This window comes from Nomascus leucogenys, chromosome X (genome assembly GCF_006542625.1).
Source record: "Nomascus leucogenys isolate Asia chromosome X, Asia_NLE_v1, whole genome shotgun sequence".
Lineage (NCBI taxonomy): Eukaryota > Metazoa > Chordata > Mammalia > Primates > Hylobatidae > Nomascus > Nomascus leucogenys.
In genome coordinates, this window is record NC_044406.1 from 16,251,045 (window position 1) to 16,268,486 (window position 17,442).

The 17,442-nt window shown below is 42.6% G+C and overlaps 1 protein-coding gene across 2 annotated transcripts in view; it reads right to left on the reverse strand.

Moving 5' to 3' along the window:
- RAI2 (retinoic acid induced 2) overlaps positions 1-17,442 on the reverse strand; it is a 61,384-nt gene that overhangs the window by 20,460 nt on the left and 23,482 nt on the right. Inside the window, exon 1 of one of the 2 annotated variants that reach the window (XM_030807439.1) lies at positions 6,968-7,110. The exons of the other annotated variant lie outside the window; for it this stretch is intronic. The gene's annotated coding sequence lies outside the window, so the exon portion shown is untranslated. Of the gene's footprint in view, positions 1-6,967; positions 7,111-17,442 lie in introns of those variants that run through there. 2 annotated transcript variants of the gene reach the window in all.

Consider the following 17,442-nt stretch of genomic DNA (forward strand, 5'->3'; position numbering starts at 1 on the left):
GTTATCATATAAGCACAAGCAAGAGTTTGTCTTAATAACTGAGAAATATACAATTAATAATTTTACATTTATTTTAATACAATTCCTTCAGTTCAATAGATGACAAGAATTCTTATTCCTAATATTATGGATGTAAATATTAACGTCAGGGTTTTAAAAGTTCACTTACCCCCTCTCTTTTGAAACTCTGAGCTGGGTACAAGATAAAAACAGGAGAGAGACCCGTGACTAAAGACATTTGAGTAAGTCTGACCTGCATTCCCTATTAAACCTTCAGGGTAAATGGATTTCTCAAATCTGTTTTCTTCTTTGGGCAGCTAATCCTTTCCTTCCAGGAGGAGATTTCGGCCCCTCCACTCTCTGCCTCGTCTATGGCAACAGCCCCTTGTGCTGTTTCCATCTTGCATCCCCACATTAGGCTCTGATACAACTGCAGAAATTATGACTCAAGAGATCACAATTACTGACTTCCGAGAGCCTCTGATTTCTCCTAGAAGAATGAGCAGAGGAGAAGTTCTAGGTATTTTCAAAGACAGATGAATTCAGGCTGTTTTGAATCATGCCCAGGCTTTTCTCAGTCTCTCTTTTTTCTTATGAGGACAATTCTAAAAGTATGCAGATGGGAGAGTGCTAACTGCAGAGGGTTCTGCCTGCCCTTGGCACAGGTAAGAACCGTCTACTTTTAGTTACTTAAGTTATGTCTCCACGAGATCAAGACAACTTGGTCCAGTGGATGCAATGAAAGTGACTCAAGCTGTTGAATGATTCTCTTCCTAAGCTCTCTGTCCTAAGCCACTCTGCCACTGTGAGGGCATAGGGATGCTGATAGATCTCATAGGTGTACACTCACTCGTCCCCTGAAGTTCTGTTTTGAGAAAGAAAATACAATGCAAAGGCATAATAAATCCAAGAGAAGTCCTTCCGACTTAGAAGAGGCCTCACTTAAATGAAATGAGATGTAGATGCCCAACTCAGCCACTGACTGGCTGTGTGAACACTGGCAACTCCTTTAGACTCTCTATGCCTCATTTCCTCATCTGTAAAGTGGGAGTGATGACAGTGTATATGCCACAGGGTTGTTAAGAAGGGTAGGTGAGTTCACATGTGCAAGATGCTTGAAACAGTTCCTGGCACATGGTAAATACTCAGTAGGGGTTAGCTATTGTTATTATAACAAAAGATAGGGAGCCAAATGACCTTCACTGTGGAATCCTAAATAATTAAGGCGAGGATTATATTTGAAACTATAAATAAACAATAAATAAGATGAAAAGAGGGATGATTTTTCTTCTCAGCAGCTTTTCCATGGCAATGGTCAGTCTATTCAAACATAAGCCTGGCATGGTGCTGGCCTCCCATGGCCCACAGTAGGCAAGATGTGTGGTGGGACAGTAATTATCATCAAGTCTAAAGTGACAAGTGTAAGGTCAAGAGCAGAGGTGGTGGGGACCTGATGCAGGATTTTCGTCAGGCTAGACTCTCTAGGATAAAGGGTGGAGAGGGACAATCAACTCTGGCTGCACAAGAGACTTTGATCAGGTAGCTTTGAAAGACCCAGATAAGTCTACAGCCATACCACCCTGAACCCACCAAATCTCGTTTGAACGACCCAGATTACCAGGCCACACCCAAGGCCAGTGAAATCAAAATCATCCATGGTCGGGCCTGGGCATCGGGATTTGTTTAGAGCTCCCCAGGTGGTTCTGATGTGCAGCCAGGGGGAACAACCCTCCTCCCAAGTCTGGATCCCCTTTCACCACTACGTAAATGGATAGCTTATCCTGACCAGTCTTCAGGAGGCCCAGACACAATCTCAATTCTCTTCAAAGAGACAAAGAGAAAACCCACCAAGCCCCACCCAGGGCAGGAATCAATTAATATTTGTTTACAGGTCCACAGTGCCTGGTATACAGTCTTGGTGCTGAATCAATAACTGAATGAATAGATGAATAAATAGATAAACGAATGAATGAATGAACGAACAAACGAATACAGCTGCATAGCAAATGTCTGCAAATAAGGAAGTAAATTGGTTAAAAACTTTCTGGAGGGCAACTTAAAATCATTCATATCCACTGACCTAGAAAATCTACTTTTTGGAATCACCTCAAGGAAATGCAGGCCCTGGCTGGATTTTCTCCCAAGTGCCTGCAGTGCTGATTAAAGGGAGATCCAAGGGCTATAGAAGTAAAGAGTAGACACTCTAGGGCAATGGTGCTCTTGCAATCCCATTTCCACAGGGAGGTGAGAGAGGGGCACCCTCAGACAAGGACCATACTTTTTTTCATTAGGATTTGGGATTTGCACAGACTTTCAGTTAAGAACTCAGTGCAGACTCCAGAATTCAGTGGCCTAAGCATGAAAGAGACTCTTCTAGGTAGGAGAAAGCTGATTGGAAAGTCCTGCCAGCCAGTCAGTTAGGCCTTTAAAAAAATCACAGTAAGGCAAAGTCCAATGTCTGATTTTGAGCAGAGCAGCCCCCCAGGATGAGTTAACTGCAAAATGTGCCCCTGTGTGGTTAATGATGTGATCCAATCTTGCCAGCTGGTATGAACGAAGGTGTCAGCAATTTGAAGCCTTGTCCAACACTGCAGATGGTTATTAACTTGGGGAAGTTAGGAACCTTCCCTTTCTGCAAATGGGATGGATTTACCTTTGAGTCCATCTTGAAGGCATCACACATTAGAGGGAATCCATTCATCAAGACCCAGGGCTTGCTCCTCAAGACAGGAAGAACAGCCTGCATCTACCGTGCAGGTGATAAAGGGCTTTCTCCACTGTGTCTGCAACAGCATTATAATGGTGGGGCTTTGAATCAGGGGCTGGAATCAACAGGAACAGAATTTTGCAAATATGCCTTTGAAAGTCAAACCATCCCATCTGAAGCTATTAAATGTGCTTGTATGTACTTCTTGGTACTTAAGAGAAAATAGAATCATCATTCCCTGGGCAAGACCACTTATAAGAAATTTGGTCCAGAAAAAATATTATTCTTGTGTTACAAAATCAAAGCAGTGGGGGGAAAAAATCAAAGGAAACGATCACTCAGGAAAAATGTCCCAGTTCCAAAATGCTGCAGGAGACCACATAAAAAGCACAGTAATATTTAAGCTTGTGCTAAACAGATTTTTTCTACAGTCACTTTTTACCAAGTGTAAGTTTCTATATGCTCTGTCAAATGCCTCTTTAAGGATTTATTCTGAGGGATTTTCTGCCATTCTTGGGCTTAAAGGTTCAGGCAAGGTTAAGGGGCTGGATGGACTTTGGAAGTGAAAAGCCACATAGGGGACAACCATGAGAACATGGCACTGAGAAGGCTGAGGTCAACCCTCTGTGCCCTGCCTGGCCCATTTATAAAGGGCCTAGATAGTTCTCCTGAGTCACAGGCAGCCCTTGGCCTCAGCCAGCCATTCTGCAATGAACATGGGTCATGAATGTCAGAGTTCCAGGGGCTGTGCATGTGTAGCTGGGCTGGTACTGTCCCATACTGGGAAATCATCAAGGGGGTTGATGGTGGGCAGGTAGTGATGTCTTAGATACCAAGGATGACATCACCACTGCAAACATCATTGTGACCATTACAGTAAGTCTTACTGAAGAAAGAATAAAACCAAGTAATTCCCTGAAAACTGACCAAAGCAGTATTAAGAAATGTTTTTGAATTATTGATCCCTTCAAATGCAAGTGTCTATTCCTTGGTGAAACCATATGTTCTAAAACAAAAAGGCAAAGAGAACAGCTGCTCTCTACTTCTCCACAGAGGTCACATTGACCTCCATGTAGCCAGATCCACTGAGAGATTCTCTTGGCCCTCATCTTACTCATCTCAGCAGTGTTTGACACAGTTGACTATTCCCTCCTTCTTTTAAAACATAAATCAAATAGTTTTATTTGTCTGCATAAAACTCTCCAAGGCATCTCATTGTACTTTAAAATAAAAGCCAAGCCCTACAAAGCCCTATCTGATCTGGCCCCACTTCAACCCATTCCAAGAAGGTACCAAACTCCTTACTGCCTCAGGGCCTTTGTACTGGCCATTTCCTCAGCTTGGAATGCCCTTCTCACAACTGGTTCCTTCTCAGCTAAGTCTCAAATCAAAACAGCCTTCTTAGATAGAGAAGGTTCTATGACCATTTGGAACAGTCACCACCTCCATCCGTTTTCCTCTCTCATATCAATCTCAGTGTGTCTTTCCTTCAGCACCTATCACATTTGCAAGCTATCTTTTTTTTCCTTTGTTTTCTGTTTATAGTCTGTCTCTTCTACTTAACCTGGAATGTTAGCTCTCTGGGAGCAGAGACCTCACCTAGAACCCAGAATAATATCTGGTTCATAGACAATGCTCAATGAATATTTATTTGGAGGGAGGAAGGAAGGGAGGGAGGGAGCAAGAGAGTGAAGGAGGGAGGACAATGTTCCCAACTAGTGTGTCCAAAGACTGATATACCTCAAATTCATTACAGAGGTGCTACCAAATATTGAATAGTGAATTGATATGGTTTGGCTCTGTGTCCCCACCCAAATCTCATTTAGAATTGTAATCCCCACATGTCAAGGGAGGGACCTGGTGGGAAGTGCTTGGGCCATGGGGCTGGTTTCCCCCGTGATAGTGAGTGAGTTCTCACAAGATCTGATGGTTTAAAAGTGTGACACTTTCCCCCTCATGCTCTCTCTTTCCTGCCACCATGTAAGATGTGCCTTGCTTCCCCCTTGCCTTCCACCATGATTGTAAGTTTCCTGAGACCTCCCCAGCCATGTGGAACTGTGAGTCAATTAAATCTCTTTCCTTTATAAATTACCCAGTCTCAAGTAGTTCTTTATAGCAATGTGAAAACAAACTAATACATAGATTCCATTTATTTTGGCTACAGCTGAAGATATAGAGAGTTGAGTCATTGTCACATGGAATGTTCAGTTAATGCAGGGTAAAGCAGCATTCGACTTATGATGAGTAAGAGGCACTGCATCGGGGAGCTAAGGCCAGATGGCCTGCTCACTGGGATATGGAGAACTTGACTTTGAGACTATGTAGGAGAGCATGGCCAGGGCAGTGGGCTCTGCTTCTACAGCAGCCCTTAGTGCAGAGAGGGAGGGAGTGAACTCTGTGATCCCCTTGCAGGCCACACAGAATCATGGCTCAGAACCCCGCCCAAGTTACTGTTGGCCCATAACCAAAATCAGTTCCAGGAAGGTAGGGTGGGGCCTTGTTCGACAACCAATAAACATTTGTTGAGTGGCTGTATTTAACAGAACTTCTTCATCCATATTATTTATGTTTTATTTACAATACACTTTTATACACAGTGCCAGGTACTCTTCTAAATGTTTACAAATATTCAAGCCTCACAAACACCCCTAAAAGAGAGCTGCTGTTATTATTACTACTTTAAAGATGCAGAAACTGAGGCATGAAAAGAATAGGGAACTTGCTACTCAGTTGCAGAGCTGGAACATGAACTTATTGTAGCCTTGGCTCCAGAATCTATGCTCTTAACCACCAGCCCATGCTATCAAGAGTGTCTACTGCCACAGCACTAGCACCATGTACCAAGAACAGGTGGGTGGGATGGCAGCATGGGAAAAGGGTGAATGGGGCAAGTGGGTATTTACCCTTTAAGGGATCGCTGGGTTAAGTCTCATATGCTTCATATACCACTTTTTGGTGCCACCTCTGCAGGCTGAGGGAAGGTGGGGAGGTTAAAGCTTGGGGGTCCATTTCCAACCCAGTATCCCTACCCCTGCAGGAGATCTCTTCTTCACTTCATGTTTCTACTATAGTTCTAGGCCAGCAATTCTAAACATGGTACAATTCTGTCTCTGTTGCCAAGAGGACATTTGGCAATGTCTAGGGACATTTTTGGTTGTCCCTAACTTGTGGGAGGTGGGGAGGTTCTACTGGTACTGAGTGGGTAGAGGTCATGGATGCTGCTAAACATCCTACAAGCCATGGGACAGCCCCCCCGCAGCACAAAATAATCTGGTCCCAAATGGTAGTAGTGCTATGGGTGGGTCACCCTAGTCTTGGTCCAGAGACTACCTTTCAGAAAATTAATAAGAAAGGTGGTAAGGCCATCAAAGGCAGGCCCATCTGTGAATCACTGAGAAATGCCAGCTGCACCACTACAAAATCTGCAGGGAAGAGGCAAAGACCTTCCTGCTTGCCTCCCTCTCTCTCCTGATTCCTGGAACCACAGCCTCTCCCTCCTGCCGAGAAGCTAAGAACAGCTCTGGCCCACATGGCACATAACAGAGGTTGTTAATACCCGCTTCCTTTGGCAGCTTCTTAATGCTCTTGGCTTGGCATTTGGTATTCCTCGAGCCCTTTTGCCTAATTACATTCTAGAGATGAAGGGAAACCTATGTATAATTCAAAAATGAACGGCCCTACCGTTGATTCCTCTAAAACATGCCAAATCAGAGTAGAACTATGCTACTCCTCCAAATAGATTACGGGGATCTCTGGAGAAGTAAGTGGACCTTGATGAGCCCAAGCTGGACCCCAGGGCACAGCACAAGAGAATTTAGAATGCTCTTTATGGATGATAAAATGAAGAAAACTCAGGATCAGATTTAGGATGGAAGAGAGTGGGGGAACTAGGTGGTACGGTAAACCCAGAAGGCCCAGGCTTGATTGCTGGCTGTGTCCCTGAGCTCTGTGGCCTGGGATTATCACTCTGCTTTTCCCATGTGTAAAACAAGGTTTGAGACACCCCCATAAAGATACTGGGAGGGTTGGTGGAGGAGGCCGTCAAGGGCCTCACACTGCATGTGGCTTAGAGTAGAGCCTTATCAAATTTTTGTTTGTTCACTTGCCAATGTTCATCCTTTTATTCACTTATCACCATTTATCCTTTTAACCATCTCGAAACCCGAGGGATCCAAAAGCTATTTATGCCTCTAGCTCACCAACTCAGGGGCAGTAGGATGTCCTGAGCACTCAGTAGAATAATAATGAACAAAAATAAACCTGAGGAGCACTGGATGTGACTTGATTTGCAGTCATTTCAAGGAATCATAGAGTTGATTGGATTTTAAAATTGGGCTTTAGCTAACGAATACATGTGCAATCCAGAGTCAAAGGCATGTGCTGAGATGTGATTTCATGGCCATCTGTATGGAAAAAAAAAAACTCTCAATAAATTAGGTATTGATGGGACGTAACTCAAAATAATAAGAGCTATCTATAACAAACCCACAGCCAATATCATACTGAATGGGCAAAAACTGGAAGCACTCCCTTTGAAAACCGGCACAAGACAGGGACACCCTCTCTCACCACTCCTATTCAACATAGTGTTGGAAGTTCTGGCCAGGGCAATCAGGCAGGAGAAGGAAATAAAGGGTATTCAATTAGGAAAAGAGGAAGTCAAATTGTCCCTGTTTGCAGATGACATGATTGTATATCTAGAAAACCCCATTGTCTCAGCCCAAAATCTCCTTAAGCTGATAAGCAACTTCAGCAAAGTCTCAGGATACAAAATCAATGTACAAAAATCACAAGCATTCTTGTACACCAATACCAGACAAACAGAGAGCCAAATCATGAGTGAACTCCCATTCACAATTGCTTCAAAGAGAATAAAATACCTAGGAATCCAACTTACAAGGGACGTGAAGGACCTCTTCAAGGAGAACTACAAACCACTGCTCAATGAAATAAAAGAGGATACAAACAAATGGAAGAACATTCCATGCTCATGGGTAGGAAGAATCAATATCATGAAAACGGCCATACTGCCCAAGGTAATTTATAGATTCAATGCCATCCCCATCAAGCTACCAATGACTTTCTTCACAGAATTGGAAAAAACTACTTTAAAGTTCATATGGAACCAAAAAAGAGCCTGCATCGCCAAGTCAATCCTAAGCCAAAAGAACAAAGCTGGAGGCATCACGCTACCTGACTTCAAACTATACTACAAGGCTACAGTAACCAAAACAGCCTAGTACTGGTACCAAAACAGAGACATAGATCAATGGAACAGAACAGAGCCCTCAGAAATAATGCCGCATATCTACAACTATCTGATCTTTGACAAACCTGACAAAAACAAGCAATGGGAAAAGGATTCCCTATTTAATAAATGGTGCCGGGAAAACTGGCTAGCCATATGTAGAAAGCTGAAACTGGATCCCTTCCTTACACCTTATACAAAAATTAATTCAAGATGGATTAAAGATTAAATGTTAGACCTAAAATCATAAAAACCCTAGATGAAAACCTAGGCAATACCATTCAGGGAATAGGCATGGGCAAGGACTTCATGTCTAAAACACCAAAAGCAATGGCAACAAAAGCCAAAATTGACAAATGGGATCTAATTAAACTAAAGAGCTTCTGCACAGCAAAAGAAACTACCATCAGAGTGAACAGGCAAACTACAGAATGGGAGAAAATTTTCGCAACCTACTCATCTGACAAAGGGCTAATATCCAGAATCTACAATGAACTCAAACAAATTTACAAGAAAAAAACAAACAACCCCATCAAAAAGTGGGTGAAGGATATGAACAGACACTTCTCAAAAGAAGACATTTATGCAGCCAAAAAACACATGAAACAATGCTCATCATCACTGGCCATCAGAGAAATGCAAATCAAAACCACAATGAGATACCATCTCACACCAGTTAGAATGGCCATCATTAAAAAGTCAGGAAACAACAGGTGCTGGAGAGGAGGTGGAGAAATAGGAACACTTTTACACTGTTGGTAGGACTGTAAACTAGTTCAACCATTGTGGAAGTCAGTGTGGCGATTCCTCAGGGATCTAGAACTAGAAATACCATTTGACCCAGCCATCCCATTACTGGGTATATACCCAAAGGACTATAAATCATGCTGCTATAAAGACACATGCACACGTATGTTTCTTGTGGCACTATTCACAATAGCAAAGACTTGGAACCAAACCAAATGTCCAACAACGATAGACCGGATTAAGAAAATGTGGCACATATACACCATGGAATACTATGCAGCCATAAAAAATGATGAGTTCATGTCCTTTGTAGGGACATGGATGAAACTGGAAACCATCATTCTCAGTAAACTATCGTAGAGACAAAAAAACCAAACACCGCATGTTCTCACTCATAGGTGGGAATTGAACAATGAGAACACATGGACACACGAAGGGGAACATCACACTCTGGGGACTGTTGTGGGGTGGGGGGAGGGGGGAGGGAGAGCATTAGGAGATATACCCAATGCTAAATGACGAGTTAATGGGTGCAGCACACCAACATGGCACATGGATACATATGTAACAAACCTGCACATTGTGCACATGTACCCTAAAACTTAAAGTATAATAATAATAATAATAATAATAATAATAAAAAGGTCTGTAATGGTGTGGATAGGATGCTGTCCAGAGAAATGGATTAGGCTAGCAGTTCTCAAAACAGGGCTAATGATTGAAATCACCTGGGGATCCCTCTGAGCTCACAGATTCTCCATCTGACTCCCAAGAGCCCAACCTCATGCATCTAATGGGGTCCAGAAATGTACAAGTCCTAAACTCTCACCAGGTGATTCTAAGGTCAGCTGGATTTAGGAACCTCTTGACAGGGTTTCTAAATTGTGTGGAGCAGTTCACCAAGTGCCAGGCAACAACCCATGATCCTTAAATCTCTTCCAAAATCCTTAACCAAGATGTTTCGCAAGCATTGTTTGAGGCTGCATTTGCTTTTATATCTAAGAGAACATTTTTAGATATGAGATTTGTTTTCCTTCCAGCAAGATGCTCTACATCACTACTACCAATTAGGCAAGTTCATTTAAAAGCTTTGAATCCATACTTGTAAAATTCCCCCTTTGCTCATCCAACTTTATGTCTAAACAGTGCAGCTGATGGCTGTACAGTTCCATTTATGAATTCCACTCTTGTGAATGTATTTCCAAAATTGTTTCAGAATTTCTTTGTCTGGGTAAGCCAGGACTGCTGGTTTTAATAAGAACATGGTTTAAACATAGTTATCCAGGTCACTGATATTTCATGGCTTCCCAGAACACAAACAGCACCCAGTACCCAGAGAGAACCTTCCCCTTTTCAAACAAACACTGCCCTTGCCCAACTCTATCCTTTCCTTTTGCAAAATAACTCCCTCTCCACTTCCCTCGCACACCATTTTTTCTTTAGAAAGAGTTATATGGTGCAATAGGATGAAAACTGAGGTTAGACCAAAGGAAAGGCAAGTACTGCCTCTGGTTACAGCTCATCAACATCACAAAATCGTCCACATTAGTGTCTAGCAAAGTGGCTTGCACACAGTAGGTCCTCAACAGCTAACTGAATGAATTCAATTATTTGAGAGAACGCTTGCACCTCCATTTAGGAAAACCCAAACAAGTATTCTCTGAACAAATGCAGCATTCCATAGCGTTCATATCTGAGAACCTGTTCTATTACATAATCAACAAAGTAAAAGGAACTTTATTTTTAGCTACTGGACTTTGCAGGGAAGATCAGAGTCCCATTTTAAACTTCTCTTTCATCCCTAACCTTCAAATGACACTCCTATGATTTGTTTTTTTTTTTTAAAGACTCAGTTAAAGATGGCCTGGAGCACACTTAAAACAATACAAAACAACAAGAGAAATAAACCAGATGGCAAAAAAAACATAAATCAGGACAAGCCAAGCTGAACAAGCTACAAAGGAAGGCATGGTCAAACTATGAAGGGAAGAGGCACTTCATCCCTCATGGATAAGTCTCCATTATTGCTTCCTTGCAAAGGAAAGCTCAGAGGTCATCTGGGGTATGGGGGGGTGTTATACCTCCACAACCTGTCACAAGCTAGGCTAGAAAAAGCTGCATAATAGTTGGGAACCTCCAAAGGGTTAGTACTCAGAACAGGTAAGTTGGGCATTGCTTTCCATATAATAGAAAAATAATAGTTTGTGAGGATCTTTGTTTTAATTGAATGATGATAAAGGTAGAGAAAGAAGAAAAAGAAATTGACCCAATGTATCTGTGCTATTTCTAACACATGATGAAAACAGTGAGAACTATCCTCTAGAAAAACCATCCATCCTCATCTTTTCTACAAACATCCATAAAAGGACATACCTTACACAAACATCATTGGCACCCTCTGGGCTGAGGAAGGCAAGAAAGGGACTCTAAAATTCGAGACCCATCTTGTTTGGCTGTGTCTCTGATACTGGAATAAATGTTTGGACTTTTCCATGGAGATAAGGGCTTCAGTTCTGGGAGATTTGTTTTGTTTTATTGGATCTGTGTGATAGCTGGTAGAAAGTAAAATATTCAGGGGGTATTTTTGAATATATAATATGGATATATGGACATATGTCAACCTGCATTGGGCTGGCCTTTCAGTTCTTACAACAGCTGCCATATATTTCTAGTATATTAAAAAGCTTTTTTTTTAAAAAAAAAAAAAAACAATAACTGGGCCTCTTAGGCAAGAGTACATGTCCATTAGTTTTAGTTACTTACAAGTACATGCTGTTCTGTTGTAAAACAACACGCAGAAAATCTGGCACTAAGTTTTCCACCCTGGAGCCCTGTTTACAAACATACTGAATTATTAACCCCAGAACATCATCTTCACCCCTCTCCCCATTTTATCTACGTGATCTGAAAACTTGAAGAAGGTTTTCCAAGGCATGCTTGTCACTCTGAATTTATGGGCACGGACAATGCCAAGGACTCCCGTTCACTACACACTGAATGTTTTGCACCACTCAGTAAGGACTCTCGGAGTGGGAGAAGAAATGTGGCTACGTGTTGGGAATGTAAGCAGCACAAAGGGATTACATCAATAGACCTAAATCTGTCTATTTCCTTATCATCCCCCACCCTTCTTGTTGATAGCTGTTATGAGTGCATCAGAGTTTGCTGCAAATGGCTTTTCTGAGCAGTCCTAGAACTTTGTGGATATGCTAAGGAAATAATGAACTGGTAGTGGATTGTCTTTTCCACCTGCTTCCAGAGCTTCCAGAATTTTCCCAATTAAAGCACTCATTGCCTTATTATCTCTAATCAAAGCAAGCATTGCACTGTGTTGTAATCACTTGTTTAAACCCTACCTTTCTTGCTATAGGAAGTACTCCGGAAGGAGGGGCAGAGATCACCACTGTCTTGTCGTTACCAATCTATCCTCCAAACCTTGCAAGGTGCGTGGTCTGTAATAGAAGGCTAATAATATTTGTTAACTGAAATGCACTGATAACAGAGTGAAAAGGGCTCCCTCTTGTAGGGTGACCAATCGTCCTGGTTTGCCCAGGACTGAGGGGCTTCCCAGGCCCTGGAACTTTCAGCACTTAAACCAGGACAGTCCCAGGCAAACCGGGAAGGTTTAAACAACTGATCTCTTTTCGTTTCCGCACCACCAGATCCAGGTTGCAGACCCACCCTCGCCTCCCAGGAGTTCCCAACCCTGTCGCACCTGTACATACAGCTGCTCGCCTCACCCATCAGCTGGAGGGAGGGGGCAGCCTTCTAAGGTGACATCCCTTTGTGCCCAGTTTCTGCCCAACGACAAATGACTACCTTAGCCACACTGCCTGGTCAGCTTCTTTATGAGAAGCAATAATGGTTTCTTTATTTCCCAGATTCAGAAAATGGGCAGGTGTCAGAATGATCAGGAGAGATGCCCCAATTTAAGCTGTGTCCCCGAGTCTGCCCAAAGGTGGGCGTGATGCCAGATACCTGTGCACTCCAGATGAAAAACTGCTACTCTCCTTCCCTGGCCACCTGCAAACCCACCCCAGGTCCCCCTGCCTGTCAGTTTCTAAAGCTCACCTTCTTTTCTCCCACATTAGGGTTAATGGAGGCTAGGCGCTGAGGCCCCTCCTTACCCCACAATTATGCTGGGGATGTGATAAGGGAACATGAAGCTCACTTGAGTCTTAAAGGAAAGATAACCCAAGACAGTCTTGCCACTCAGGATCCAGAACGCTTGTTTATGCAGTGGTGAGTGGATTTTACCACCAGTTTGAAACAAATTCACCCATCGGCACATCATTCTTGCTTATTTCTAGGATGCCCTTCTATAGACCATCCAGAAAACGTAAGTTAAAACTGAAGGCAAAGCAAAAGCCAAAAACAACCCAAATGTCCATCAATAATACATAAACAGTCCTATATTCATATAATGGAATATCACAGAGCAATAACAGAATGAATTACTGATACAATGCAACAACATGGATGAATCTTGAATATTTATACTGCGTAAAAGAAACCAGACAGAGAAGTACATACTGTCTGATACACTTCATATGAATTTCGGGCTGGGCACGGTGGCTCACGCTTGTAATCTCAGCACTATGGGAGGCTGAGGCAGGCAGATCACTTGAGGCCAGGAGTTCGAGACCAGCCTGGCCAACGTGGTGAAATCCTGTCTCTACTAAAAATAAAAAATTAGCCAGCTGTGTGGTGTGCGCCTGTAATCCCAGCTACTCAGGAGGCTCAGGCAGGAGAATCACTTGAACCCAGGAGGTGAAGGTTGCAGTAAGCTGAGATCGTGCCACTGAACTCCAGACTGGGTGACAGAGTGAGACTCTGTCTCAGAAACAAAACAAAACTGAAGTTCAAAAGCAAACAAAACTGATCTTTGCTGTTAGAAGTCAGAGTAGTGGTTACCTTGAGCCAGAAGAAGAGAAGAATAATGATTGGGAAGTGAATGTTTTGCAGGGATGGAAATGTTCTATGTCTTGATTTGGGTGGTGGTTATATGAACATACACATAGGCAAAAATTTATCAACTTGTATACTTAAGTGAACTCACTTTACTTACTTTATACCTCAATTTAAAAAGTAAAACAAAACAAAAATACAAAAGCAATGGGGGAGATACTTGCTTTGAGCTTGATCCAGCAAGCCATGTCAGGCATGTCATTTAACCCTGGGGAAAACATTCTTACCTCCTCTGTAAGTACATTATTCTACCTACCTGCTTTGGCTGTCAAATTAAATTAGATAAAACTGAGTGGGGTGGTTGTTCAATCTCATTTGTTAAATGTATGCTCGACAAAGGCAATGCTGTCAATCCCAATGAAATTAGAGTTTGTCAAATGAGGAAGCTGATTTTTTTTTTTTTAAATAAAAGACAGATTTCTGCATTTAGGGCTTACTCTCAAATATCTTTCTAGCAGCTGTATCTCTCAGCCTATTAGTCAAAGGCAGGCACCCAGCCAGCTGTTTGCTGGATTCAACTTCCCTGTACATAATCATTTCAAAGGTCGTGTATATGTTAATTTACTATCTGGTTGTTATTTAAAAAGACTTTATTATATCATTTTATGGTGATTTATTCTTCCTCCTCCTCCTCTAAGAAATTCTGGATACTAGAACACCCACTGGCAGGGTAGCTCTGGGTGATTATGAGACTTCAAAGAAATCACTGTTGTCATTTTTCAAATTAAACATGAACACACACAAGCAATATGTTTTGCTCGGACATAATTATGATCACCATTGTCTGGAGCTAGAAGGAAGAAGTAGTTTAAGCAAAAATGATTCGTACTTTTTTTTAAAGAAGAGAGCAAGTGAGATACACACAGCATGCCTATCTAAATCATTACTTGACCATAGCAATGCCCATGTGGTGAATTTGACAACGTCTAGGTCTTTATAATTTGACTCGCTTTTACTTTTTTCCCGGGGACAACCTAAGGGCTTCATAGTTGATTATAAGGCAATGCAGTTTCATTTTCTATGGGTTCTGTGAGGCCCACAGTATCCTTAAGCTGGGATCACATGGGAAGAGAATAAAACACCAACAGGAGGAAAAAGGAGGTTGAGGAGAAGGCAGGGTAAGAGAAGAGAGGTGGGATTCCAAGGTAGCCTACAGGAGGGGAAGGCGGTGGGTTGATGGAAAGAGGTCGCATATGTAACACTATTTCAGATGGCAGGTGTTACAGAAAAGGTTTTTATGGTGGTGGCTCAGGGAGGAGAGTTGTGATGAGAAAGGCAAATGGCAGAGTGCCACAAGAAGAGAGGCCTAGAGAGATCAGACCCAGATAAAAGCACTGATTTGCTTTCAAATGAACATATCAGTGCCTCATTTACTTGTCACTGGCACCTGTAATCTCGGAGACCTCCCCAACATGTGTTCATGTTGGAGAAAAGAATGATTCAAGCACAAAATTGTCAGTGAGTGATCACCATTGTTCTTCTGCTCAAATGTCACATTAAGGTGCCCATACGCTACCATTCAGAAATCTATTAGTAACATAGCGAAGTCAGGAACTTCCCTGACCTACTTTTACCAGACAGTGGATGCTTCTAATTCTGCAATCAGTGAAACAGTAAAACAATTAGAAAATGTGTGTAGCATGGTGCGGGATCAGACCAGGCAAATACAGCCGCTGGGGAAAGGTTAATAGAATGTAACTTAAACAGCTTGTGTGCTTCTAAGTTTGCCCCAGGCAATGAGGGGCATCAGGCCAAAGGGAATCCTTCAAAACCAAAACCACACTCCTCCCTCTACCATTCCCAAGTCTTGGATAGCCCGAGTTTATCTGTGCCTTCATATTCCCTGCTCCCCAGCCCTTCCTGCTCCAGCTGTGCCCTCCACACAGATCAACCAAGATCTGTAACTGCAATTTGACATCTTGCCCTCTTTAAATGCTGAGGCCTTCAGATCACCCCAGCCCCACTGAGATAGGTCCGTGTGTTTATCCCCCCAGAACCACAAACTCAAACTCAAATCATCAAATGTTATAGCTAATTATATCCCACTGCCCTAAGCCCCACCTCCTTCCTCTGTTCCCTTTCTTATGTGGAAAAACACCCCTCCAAGAAAAGATGGAAAAGAAACTGGACAAACTGCTTTGTGCATTATGGTTTTTCTCCCTAAAAAGATTCATCCTGGAATTATTTTAAAAATATTCATGCTTACGTTACAACTGAATTTTGGAAAATTTAGAAAAAATGGAAAAATTCATTCAGGAGTCTTATGCCCCCAACAAATCAAAACTATTTGACTTTATTGTTTTGTTTTTTACAGGAAACAACCCATCATGGCACAGATACAATTTTTGTCTTTTCCTTTTCACACTGTATTTTATGACAAGCCATTTTCCTCAGAGGTACAGAGTAGCTGAGAATCCCCTTAAGTAACAATGCCCACCCCTCAACTCCCACCCCTGCAACCCCTGTATCTTAAATGATTCCATTTCCTCACATCTTTTTGGAGTTACATGTCTATCGTGCACAAACAGTATCGGGAGTGACAAGGACAGGTTGCAATGGGACCAAGCTGTCTGCCTTCATTGTAGCTTGAAAATTAAGCATTACAGATGCACCTTGACTTACGATAGGGTTATGTCCTGTCGTAAGTTGAAAATATTGTAGTCAAAAATGCATTTCATACACCTAACCTACCAGAATCATAGCTTAGCCTAGCCAACCTTAATGTAAGCTCAGAACACTTATATTATCCTATTGTTGGGTAAAATAATCTAACAGCAAGCATATTTTATAATACAGTGTTGACTATCTCAGTAATTTATTGAATGTTGTACTAAAAGTGAAAAACAGAATGGCTGTACAGGTATTCGAAGCACAATTTCTACTGAACAAGTATGACTTTTGCACCATTGTAAAGGTGAAAAAAATTCTAAGTTGAACATCGTTAAGTTGGGGGCCATCTGTATTTATTATGGTCCTCCCCTGAGTTGGCCCCTGATCACAAGCTTCTCCACAGCAAAGATATCTGACGATGGCCTTGCTGAACCCCAGACCAGGCGATGCAGACAGTGTCACGGAATTTGCAAAATCCCCAGGCAAAATTAGTGTATGTGCCAGAAAGCATTTTTCCTTGGGGAGAAGCATGGTTAAATTTGGATTCCCCCAAAGGCAGACCCTGTGACCAAGATCTGAGTGCACATAGTGTATGTAGAAGGGGACCACAGGCAGCACCCATGGAGCAGTAGAGAAGTGAGGCAGGAAAGGAAGGCAAACAATTCAGGATGTGTTAATAAGCAGCTGACTGCTATGAACAACTGGGGCTAAGTCCCACTGGGAGTTAACCTCAGGTTTCTCCCTACTGAGGGAGAAAAAACAGGAGCATCTGTCTTCCAGTTACATTGCATCATCAGTTGAGGGCTGCTCCTGGTGACATATACTCCAGAGCCTCTTGCTTGCCCTGGAGTGCCTGGTCTAAGCATGCTTCCAGGGCCAGTACTGAAGTCTTGGAGCAGAGAGCTGCAGGAGTTCGAAGTAAGCACACAGATAGGTGGAGGTGAGTACCCAGGAGGTAGGGGTCAGCCAAGAGAGCTTCCACTATAGAGATAATCAGTCAAAGAGCGAGCTGCTGCAGACACCCAAAAGACCAAAGCCCACCAGTGTGCAGGTGCAAGCCTGTTTGTTTCTCTTTCTTCACTCTCTGAAATCCTTCCTGACATCCTGTGGATGGGCAACAGGCTGGATTTCCCCAAGGTCTGAGCTCCCTAGAAGTAAATTG